Consider the following 9277-nt stretch of genomic DNA (forward strand, 5'->3'; position numbering starts at 1 on the left):
ACTTATATTCTCTTACTGTACATATTCAAAGGATGCGGGCTGCTAGGGGCAAATAATATTTAGCAGTGAGGCTAGTCCCTGAACACCTAACTGTGAGAAGGAGAAAGCAGAATTTAAAACCCCAGAAGTTTTACAAATGGTTTCTAGGAAATGTTTGGGTTTGCCTACAGAGTTTGGACAAGCCAGAAGAATAAATAACAATGATAATGACCATGCTAATGACCACTACCATCTTGTAAATGTTTGATATGTCATTAATAGTAATACCCACAACCTTCCAACAGGAAGCTATTGTGCTGCTAAAAAATATCCCAACCCTTCAAGTAGATACACTAGTCATTTCCTCACTCACAATGTGCTATGGTAGAGTTGATACCCAGCTCTGTTATTTTCCTCCTCTGTGGCCTTAGGTGCACATTTTTACCTGTGCTTTATTCCTCACCCATATGTACATAAAGTAATCCTTTCTTTGCCAACCTAAATTTGTCTCCTGGGAGTTTCAGGGAATCCAAACTTATATATGAATGAATGCATGTGTTGTTTTCATTCCATCATTCAACAAATATTTATGATGTGCTTACCACGGGAAACTGATTGTAAAGTGGAAAAAAATACTCTATAAATATTATGCTTTTTTTTTCAGTTTAGTTTCAAGCTATGGGAAGGAAATCTATCAAACAAGCTTTCTTTTTTGTTTTGCTTTGTCCTAATCTGAAACACACTACTGATACATGGGCTGAATTTTTCACTTTTCACACACTGTGGATACCATGTTCAGAACTGAATGAGTAAGAATAATTATTCTTTGTGTTTTCAAAACCAATGGAAAAGGACAGAGAGTGAGGGAGAAATAGGGATAAAGCAACTGGGTTTTCAGTGGAGGAAATCATCCCTTTGCTCACCCTGGAAAATAAAGCCCTATAATCACTAAGTCATGCTAATTCTTCTAATCCAGACTGTTGATAACCACAAGGCCACAAATCCTCCAATGAATAAAAGCTTCTGAGAGTTCCATAGAGCTACACCATCTTGAAATTAAAGGTTTGGCATAGTACATTCAACTGAACATTAAGAATGATGAACATCCTTGAGTCCTCACCATGAAGAAAGTATTCCTCGCTGTCTGCTGCCATCAGCACTGGAGAAGATTGCATGCACAGAGGAAACCCCAGAGCTTCCTTACTCCATATGCATTAGTCACACTGGGCACAGCTCTGTCATTATGGACTCATTCTCATTCAGAGCCCATGTTCTCCCGTCAGCTATTTGCCCATGCTGCCAATCAATTTTCATACCCCTCTTTCAAAATCAATGGGCAAAAAGAGCATAAATATTCAAGGGAAGAAAATGAGCAAGCACAGACGTAGAAAAAACTACCTGTGACTCCAAGAGGGCAACAGAAACTCCTCACACATGGACAATTTTAACAAACTTTGCATAAAGGGGCAAGACCCTGCTACAATGTTTTCTGAGACATTGGATAGTGGGGTTGAATTAACCACTCTCAGAGAGTGCCAGGTAAAAACCTTGTTAGGCCAGAATTAAGGATATGTCACCAAATGCATAGAATTTCTACCTTGAATCCATTAAAATCAAGGCAATTAGGAGTGACAAAGTGTGTAGGGTAATTTAATGCAGACACTTGCTGAACTAATTTATGCTCTGGAGCCTATGCAGTCAAAAGGGAGCTGTCTGGCAGGAAGGTTTGAAACATTCTATAGTTCAGTCAGAAATTTCAAATGCCATATCTTGACCTTGGAGCCCTGTTTTCTGGGATGTCCTCATTTTCTGAGCTTCACAACCCATGGACACTGAAGTGTATATATAAATATACAAGTAAAACCTTCACTAAAATCATAGTGCTGAAATCAAGGCTCTACTCTGACTTTGAATGAAATTATACCCATTTGTCCTCCCACTGCAACTGTCAAAGCATCAACATCAAATCATTCTTTGATCTGCCAGAGTTGGGTTCAAATCCCTGCTCAGGCATTGAAGAGTTTCTGACCCAGGCCATATCACCACACTTCTTGGTCAAGATAAGATAATAGCAGTTTCTATCTCCTTGGATTTGTGTGAGGATTTAATTAGATAAGGCATGTAAAGCACTTGATAAAGCACTTGGCATATAAGTGCTTAATAATACTTAATGTCATTATCTCTAGTATTATCTATACTAATAAAAGGGTAATATGCTAATTAGACCAGATAGAACAGACATCTGCTGGACTAAGCCACCATGGCGGCTGAGGCAGAGGCGGTTAAGCAGGATCAGGTAGGCAGGCGAGTGGTTAGGGGTGATGAGGCAGGCAGGCAGAGCTCCGTGATCTATTGCCTCAAAGAGGGAGACCCAGGCCACCTGCCATAGCCTGCAGGAGGGACACTCAGCCACTGCAATGGGAGGTGGCAGCGGGAGGCTGCGGCTGCGATGAGAGGCGCTGGTGGTGGTGGACGCTGCAGGGCGGGGCTAGTGCCATAGCGGCTCCTGAGCAGGCATGGCACCTGCAGCCTGGCCCAGGCCTCGGGTTTACAGCCTCTACCCACAGCTTCTGCAGGGCTGGACTGCCACTCCTCCTGCTATGATGCCTGGCAGATCCTGGACCCTTCCATGACTGCCGGCTCTCTGCCAGGGCTTGGCCCCCTGACCAGACTCCCCAGCTCGGCCCTGACTGCAGAGGAGCTGAAATATGCTGACATCCACAACATCGGGGCCATGATCGCCCCTTCGCACTTCCTGAAGGTGAAACTGGGCAAGAGGCCTCAACCTGTGAAAAGTGAGCTAGACAAGGAAGAGGAGTGGAGGAAAGGCACCGGGAAAAGGACAAGTGGTAGCAACCCGATGCTGGAACAAGAAGAAGGAGCAGAAGGAGTTTCTACAGCAGGAATATGAGTGGCTGGAGCTCATGAATATAGTGTTGAACCCCCAGACAGAGGAGCTGAAGCAGGAGCAGCGGCAGCTCATCCTGATGCTCAACCAGCATCGCCCCACCTGCGTCGTCAGGACCGACAGCATTAAGACCACGACTCAGAAGGCAACCCACTGCTGGAGCAGCTGGAGAAGAAGTGACCATGGGCCAGGAGGAGAAAGAGGCGATGAGCAGAGGGAGGAGGAGGAGGAGGGTCCCAGAGGGCTCTTCCATGCTGCATGAAAAACTCTTCAATGATGCTCAGCACAGCCATCATCGTTCAGGCTTTTTTGTGAAACTCAGATCAGCCACACCAGAGGAAGGAACCCAATATGATGAAACCCAGGACCAAGCACTGAGACCAAAGTAGTCTTGAGGGGGGCCTGTTCTGCCTGGGGTCAGGCTTGCAGGAGGCAGGACAGAGGCTCTGGGCCGGGGAGACGCTCATCCAGGCAGCTGTGGGCACTTCTCTGGCCAGGGCACCCACCCAAAGGACCTCTAAGCAGCCAGGAAAAGCCATGAGTTGCAACCAAAATTAGGCTGAGTATGGAACTCAGAGTGAAACTGCAATCTGACTGCCTCCAGCCCTGACCCTGACCCTGACCATGACCCTGACCCTGATCCTGATGCAAGGCTGGAGAAGGGCACAGTGCCAGGCCCTGCTGTACCTACCCACCATGGTCCAGTTCAGTTCTACCTGGGAGTGGCAGCCGGGGCACACCCTCGCCAGTCCTGCTGGAGTTGCTGGGGGCATGAGGCATTGGTGCCCTTCCAAAGCACATACTCACTGAATGTTTACAGACTGGCTGTCCTGGCAGGGCTTTCAACTGCACATGTTTTTTATACTTTTTAAAAATATTTTTTGCAAAAAAAGATTTTATATAAGCAATATATAAATGGATTTCTATAATCACTCGATGTGATACAGTATAAATATGCTATGGTTTGTTTGTTATGAACAGATATTCAGCAGTTATGGCCATTGCATGTAACTTCTAAGTACTGTAGTCTCTGGGTGTTGGGGGTGGCAGGGGCGGGGGTGCAGTATATTTTCATCCTGGTAAACCCTTCATAGTACTCAGTTCTATATCGCTCAGTAAACATTACTCTTACTTAGAAAGAAAGAAAGAGAGAGAGAAAGAGAGAGAGAGAGAGAGAGAGAGAGAGAGAGAGAGAGAGAGAGAAAGAAAGAAAGAAAGAAAGAAAGAAAGAAAGAAAGAAAGAAAGAAAGAAAGAAAGAAAGAAAGAAAGAAAGAAAGAAAGAAAGAAGGTGGCCCAGGCTACCTGGCCGGTGGCACTGCAGCGGGTGGGCGGGCCGCCCTCTGCAGGGTGATCAATCTGAGAGCCGGCCAGCCCCGCAGAGGGAGGCCCAGGCCAGCCAGTGACTGTACGCCATGCCTGTTGCCTGCAGAGGGAGGCGATTGATGGCAGGGGAGGGAGGGGCAGCGTTGCACAGATCACAGGTGGCAAGCAGTGGCAGCGGCGGAGGCGGGCCAGCTGCCAGCAGCCGGGGGAAGGAAAGCTCCGATAGGCTCTGATCTCAGGCCAGGCCTAGGGACCCTACCTGAGGGTCCTGGATTGTGAGAGGGTGCAGGCCAGGCTTAGGCACCCCCTGAGGGCACGAATTTTCATGCACCAGACCCCTAGTTTTTCATAATATTGCATTTTCAGACAGTAGTAAACTTAGGGTTATATAAAACTCTAACCTCCCACTTTCAAGATTCTTTTTATACCTTGCTACCTAAGGATAGATAACTTTAAAGCATTTTTTAAATTGTTTAAAGTATTACAAATAGTAGTATATATGTATCCTTCCCCTCTGCCCGCTCCCCCCCCCCCCCCCATTGACCTTTCCCCAGCCTCCCCTAACTCCTGGCACATGCCCTCAACCCCGACCCCCAGTGTCTTCAATAAAATATATAACAACTAGAGGCCTGATGCACCAAATTCATGCAAGAGTAGGCCTTCCCCCAGCTGCCGGCACTGGCTTCCCTCTGGCACCTGGGACCCAGACATCCCTTCGGCTGCCAGCACCAGGACCCAGGCTTCCCTCTGGCCACTGGCAGACACCTGAGACCCGGGCTTTCTTCACAGCCCTGGCTTTGTCCAGAAGGTTGTCCAGAAGGAGGTCCGGTATAATTAGCATATTGTGTTTTATTATTATAGATGCAACACATTTTTCTGGAGAAGGAAGAACAGTAGATGCATTTCCAAACAAATATATGCGTTCCTCCGTTGATGAGATAGCGCTCGACTCGGCAGAGCAGCATTTCAGACATGTTGAAAAAGATGTTTTGATCCCTAAAATAATGAAAGAAAAGGCCCGAGAGAGATGTTCTGAATAAGTTCAAGATTTTACCAAATGTTGCAAGGAGTCTGGAATGCTTATGGTAGTAAAATGCCGGAAAGAAAATTCTGCATTAAAAGAATGTCTAACCTCTTACTATACTGATCCTGCTTTATATGAAGAATGTAAAATGGAATACCTGAAGGAAAGGGAAGAATTCGAAAAACTGGAATTCCTACCAAGAAAAGGCCTCAGAAGCTTCCAACAAGCATGTAGGCAAATACATGATACAAACTCTATTCATGGAAATCACAATTACCTAAAATAATGGTCTCAAGGAAGTGTGTCTGCTTATCCTAAATTATGGAAATATTAATTTTAATTGAAATAAAGTTTAAAAAAACACCAAATATATGTAAACCAATTCTACCATTTAAGACGCATATAAGTAATAGAGAATGCCTCCTGGCATTAGTTTTTACATGAAAAATCACTCTAAACTATAAGCTTGGCTTATGTAGAAGAGGTAAAATCTTGTCTACTTCTCTCCTAGAAGATTCTTCCTGGGAGCTCTTTATTTCAGAGGTGTAAAGGTGTCCAGCGTAACCCAGCTTCCTCAGAACTAAAACAGGTTTATCCGTCAGTTCTCAAAAAAACAGGCAAGAATAGAAGGGTTTTCTATGTAAAAAAATGTCAGACCTGACTTCTAGTGCCATAAGAATAGGGAGATAATGACATAAAGAAACACACACTTTTCTAATGACCCATTCCATTACACAAGATTAGGGTTTTCTCAGGCCCTCTCCATGCCCATCAGTGTGTTGCCATTAATTCATTTTAGCCTGCAATGCCTTCCACACTACTGTCTTTTGCTAAATAAATAAATAAATCAAAAATTTTCCTGAGATTTGTTCTATGATTTTATACACACTTAAAGTAAATATCGTTGGAAGAACATGAGAATGAGAGTCTTATTCATTGAATTTTAGCAGAGGGTTAACTAGAAAGCATTTTGGTTTTTACTCATCGGTTTAAAATGTATGAACATGCCTTCCTCCCTTAGGAATTACAATAGTAGCCAATAACTCACTTTGATATTTTTTAAAGTGATAGAGTAGAACAAGATTATCTTCAGAGTCCCTTCCATTTTTATTATTCTGTGAATCTGGCATCAATAGGTAACTTAACAGAGGACAGAGGAACCACAACATGTGATCTACCATAATTTTTAGAAATAATGCTTCCACTGATAGTTTATTTAAATTATTACCTTGACAAATTCCTTACAGATAGGATGATGGCTTAGTAGTAAGCAAAAGCTCAGACATGGATCAGCTGAGGCACAGAAGGTCAGAAGAATCTAAGATGCTTGGTTTGCCAGAAACACCAGAAAATGCCATCTCAGGAGAACAGCCTTCATGAGAGGAGATTTGCTTTCAGGCTCCTGCTCTGAGAATCAACAGAAACACTTCAATGCTTTTTCGGTGACTTCTAATGGATAGAGTGAGTCCTTTAATCTACAATTATCTGATTAGCAGGAAATTGAAACAAAAGGGGAAGATTATCAACCATTTGGATTTTGTTCTCAGCATAACTACTCCTCTTAATCGACTCTTACCTCCATCTCAACAATGTCAGCCAACAAGTGTCTAAGACAGTGGTTCTCAACCTTCCTAATGCCGAGACACTTTAATATAGTTCCTCATGTTGTGGTGACCCCCAATTTCATTGTTACAAATTGAACATAATTAAAGCATAGTGATTAATCACAAAAACAATATGTAATTATATATGTTTTCCGATGGTCTTAGGTGACCCCTGTGAAAGGGTCGTTCGACCCCCAAAGGGGTCGCGACCCACAGGTTGAGAACCGCTGCTCTAAGAGGTAGATGCATTTCATGGGTATTTAGATTTTGGAGGGAGATAGGGGAAGTAGTGGAAAAGGTTTAGAAATGATGTGTGCTGACTCTATGCTGAAATGCTGGATGTTCAGTTTGAAATCCACTATTCCTTAGACACTTGTCATGGTTCATAAAAGAGATTGACAGCTCCATTATCTCTGAGATGACTGTGTAATTTCTATTAGTGCAAACAGGACAGCAATGAAAGACTCTCATCTTTTTGTCTTGCTCTAAAGGGTGTTGGTGGAAATCAGTTTTCAGGTAAACTCAAAGAAGGTCAACATATCCATCTAAAGATTTGACAAATGATTCTCTACCATAGATCCAGAATGTGAATTCTAGGAAGAGTAATTAACTACAACTCTCTCAATTCATAGATGAGGAGACTGAGTTGTAGACATGAAATTATATTTATCAAAGCCATGATCTTAGGCATATGTAGGAAGCTGTGACTATATCCCAAGAGTCCTCACTTCTCTTCTAGTGCTCTTTATCCTCAGTGTAATATTTGATCATACTAGAAATTTAAGAATACAATTACAGAGTCCAAACAAAAAAGTACAGTATGGTCTCCTATTTCAAGAAATGTTGGCACAACAAAGACTGGCCTTGACCTCCAACCATAAACAAATTGAAAACCAGACAAAATATATAAAACAATTGCTTTTACAGATTGAACAGCAGGCAGTGCACAATTGTAAACCCCAAGAGAAGAGAAACAAACAATATAAATCCTACTCCCCTGAGAGGGAGGGCAAGCCCCTTTGGTTCCGGGAGTTAAGGGGATGGAGAGCAAAGATTAGGAAGGCTGTGTCAGTTGGAAGTTGGAGGGAAGAATTTTGAGAGAGATACAGAAAAAAAGAGCTTGAGAAATATACATAGTGCCTTGCTTGGTATTATGCTAAACTTGTATAGAGTGAAACTTCAAATATCAAAGTAAAGAAGAAACTGAGTTGTAGCTGAAAAATTCCCAGAACTGAGACATATTAGAGAGATTTTGAGTACTGATAAGCCAGCCCCATTACTGTGGACACTCTTTCTTTAAAATGTGTCTTTCAGTTTGTATAATTTGTATTGAAGAGTGCTCATTTTCTAAATTTTTTTTCTCAACTTGGCTTTGTCTATGGATGAGCTCATTAAAGGATTGCTTCATCTCCACTATTATATTTTCTAGTTCTAAAATTTCTATTTGCTTCTTTATTATAATTTCCATCTCTTGGCCAAAATTTCTCTACTGTTTATGACATACTGTCCTTAGCCTTTTTAAAGCCCCCGTCTTAAAATTCCAACATGAGTCATCTCAGATTCTGGTTCTATTGGTTACATTGTCTCTTGATAATGACTTGGTTTCACTTGTTTTTTTGTATGTATTTTATTTTTAAATTGAATGTAAGATATCGTATGTACAAGAGAAAAGGTAAATATTATTTATACCCAGGCACTGATATACTTCAAATTTCATCAAAGATTCTTTGCTCTTGGGATGTCGGCTGGATTCAATGGCTGTATATGACCGCTACCTTTCCCCCAGCAACAATGGGTCTTTACCTGTGCCTAGGAGTAACAAGCTTTTTTGGCCTGACTGCAGTAGCTTAAGCCTTTTAAAAGGAAGCATCAGGTTGCAGACCTTCCTCTATTTCTCAAAGTAGAACCAGTTTCCTCCTTCACACCTGTACCATCTAGAGAGAAATTACATTTGATGTGCAGGGTTGATTCTGCCTCCTCTTGAGTTATGAGGACAGGGGCAGAGGTGGGGATCAGTTTTGGGTATGTTAAGACTTAGGTGTCTATTTTATTTCCAGAAAGATATTTCCACTTCAGGGCAATTAATTCTTGCTTAGAAGGCACTTTGTCCTTTGCATGGCTGCTCTTTCTAGTTACTGGTATTTAGGTCTCAGCTTAGATGTGACCTTCCCAGAGTCTTTCACTGATCACTCTGAGGCAACCACTCACTTACTGTCCATTTACCCTACTGTAAATTTCTACATAGCATTATTGTTAGCATATATTATTTGTTTATTATTTATGATAATATAAACGGAGTAAGAGCAGAGCCTCAAACAGTGTTTGGCCACCTGGTAGGGGCTCAATGTAAATATTTATGCAGTGAATGAGTATCATTGGAAACAATCAAGTGGAGGACATTTACACCAGCAGACCAATAGGTATTATTATCAGAGATA

At 42.4% G+C, this 9277-nt stretch overlaps 2 pseudogenes; both read left to right on the forward strand.

The window, feature by feature from the left end:
• Window positions 1-2495: 2495 nt before the first annotated feature.
• Window positions 2496-3067, forward strand: LOC139013517 (jun dimerization protein 2 pseudogene; annotated as a pseudogene).
• Window positions 3068-5152: 2085 nt separating this feature from the next.
• On the forward strand, window positions 5153-5469 carry LOC139014675 (COX assembly mitochondrial protein homolog pseudogene; annotated as a pseudogene).
• Window positions 5470-9277: the final 3808 nt, after the last annotated feature.

The sequence above is a fragment of the Myotis yumanensis genome, unplaced genomic scaffold (assembly GCF_028538775.1).
Source record: "Myotis yumanensis isolate MYYU_CA2020_CCGP unplaced genomic scaffold, mMyoYum1.0.hap1 SCAF_7, whole genome shotgun sequence".
NCBI lineage: Eukaryota > Metazoa > Chordata > Mammalia > Chiroptera > Vespertilionidae > Myotis > Myotis yumanensis.